This window comes from Pteropus vampyrus, unplaced genomic scaffold (assembly GCF_000151845.1).
Source record: "Pteropus vampyrus isolate Shadow unplaced genomic scaffold, Pvam_2.0 Scaffold164, whole genome shotgun sequence".
Taxonomy (NCBI): Eukaryota; Metazoa; Chordata; class Mammalia; order Chiroptera; family Pteropodidae; genus Pteropus; species Pteropus vampyrus.
Genome location: NW_011888945.1, coordinates 588,551 through 590,834, shown reverse-complemented (window position 1 = coordinate 590,834; position 2,284 = coordinate 588,551).

The window sequence follows — 2,284 nt, the reverse complement described above, 5'->3', positions numbered from 1 at the left end:
ATGATGGATATATTTGCTTAGAGATAAGACGTCATGCCCCATTTCTTCCTGCTCAATGCAAATCAGCTCAGCAAAGTGCATCCCATGCCGTGTTCTGGCAACTGTCTATGTCTTCTCCGCTCTCACCAGAAGTGGTCCCAGGACCTCCAGCCTTGCGACATCCAGAAAGCCAGTGCCTCTCCCACCCCAGTGCATCGACTGTTTCAATCACAGCTCAGTCACGGCCACTGCCCCAAGCTCTTTCTCCTCTGGACATTCTATCCTCGTCACCTTCCCATAACCCTTCACCTGTCCTTCCACTGTTCACCTGCACAGTAGACACTGCCCCTCATCCATTTATTATGGCGATGCTCTTTAAACAACTTTTACAGCAACATCGGGATGTCCCGAGAGGATTATAACCTGGGCAAGGACCACAGTCACACCATGTAGCAGACGTCACATCATTGAGTAAATGGACCATCCCCAGTGTGGGTGGGTCTACCTGGGTTCCCTACTGTCTCTCTCAGCCCCTGCCCCCTCGATGGGTGATGCCCATCTCAAACTCACATCAGAAACGCCCTCCTCTCTCAATAGTCTTCTCCCTCATGGCCCAGGGAGCCCCTAAAAACGACCCCTAACCAGCACTATGTCCTCAGAAGGAATAAAGCATTAGTTCACACCAACTTACATGCTACGTGCTAACGAGGGTAAAGGGAGTGAGGAAGGGAAGGATGAAAATATTTTATTATACACAGAATATTTTCTCCTCATTATCTCAAATTCGTCCTTTAAAACTAGGCTTTCGTCCTTTTTAACCAACCAACCTATTAAAATAAGTTTTCAAACATAAGAGCTGTCCTTTTCTGAAGATTCGTTTTACCTGTCATCACCTGCCAAAACTGAAGTAGAGAAATGTCTGTAGATCTCTTTCAAAATGGCCTTTTATTTGCCCTTATAGTCCAGAGACACGCACAGAAACATAGATGTAAGCACACCAAGAAATGCGTACGTTCCAGGCTCTTCTACGACTCTTCCATATAACGACTCTTTGAAACCCACAGGAGAACAAGAGGGAAGAGTCTATGATTTCCCCCGATTTGACAAATGAGGAGACTCACCTGAGAGAGTTAAGTGAGGTACCCAAGCTGATAAGTGGCTGACTGAGACATGAGTCGAGGTAGATTGGCTCTAGCGTCTCCGTCTGATAACTGGTCCCCACACTGACACGCACGCACGCTCACACAGTCCTGGCCTTTGCCCTTGGACCTTCCTACAGCCTAAGAGAAGGTCCTTTCTGGGCCTACATTTCACAGATACCACCATCCCTGACATATGGCCGAAGTATACCCACAGATCCTCTGCTGGCAACTTTGGAAAGCTGCCCAGGACTCGTCAGGAGTGCTCTCTCCATTCCTCTGTCCCCGATCCCCGCCTGTCACAGACTGGGGATGGTACTGCCCAGTGGTCCCCATCAGGACCAGGCTGCCCAGCCGTTTCTGTAGGTCACCCCGGAAACCATTTCTGCACTAGCTCAGCCCATCCAAGGGTCGCGTCTCTGCACGGAGCTGCCGGGAAGCTCACCGAGCTTCTCACAGTCACGCCTCCTCTGTCCCGGACCCCGGCACTAAGCCCCAGCCTCCCTGAGGGGCGATGTCAAGAGCCGCTCCCTGAAAACGAGGCTGCAGCTACTAAGACAGATTAGGGGGGATGTTGTTCTCTTTGAAGAGCTTCAGAAGTACTTTTTACGTCCTTTTTTTCTTAGAGAACAGAACTTCTCTGGAGGAAATGATTTGTTTTATAGACGCAGTGACACATGTGACTAATCCTATTCCACCTCGGGAAGCCAGGGCCACATGGGACTTCCAGGAGAGACACAGGGTCTCATTTTGGGCACTAACTTTATGCCAGCAGAACATCAACCCTGCGATATTTTTTAATTTTCTAAATTCTTTATTCATCCCTATTTTGGTGTTCTAGGCACTTTTTTATAAGCTTTCTCACGTCCTTTGGGGGAGAGGTGGAATACATATAAATGAATACCTAAATAAATATAAATCACAAATAATTTCACATGGCTTTTGAAGTTGTAATGATGAGACTTAACGGTTCAGTTGGGCTGGGCTGGTCTGCTCTGTTTTTATGCTTCTTGTCCAAGGCCAAGAAACCAGTTGTTTGCTGTGAGCAGGAAGAGAGGTAGATGGTTTTGCAATGGGGCAAAGACCCATCCTAGTAGCCTTCCCTCCAAGGGACCGGAGGTCTCCTCTAGTTTTCAAAGCATCCAAAGAGCTGCCCTAATGGTCTG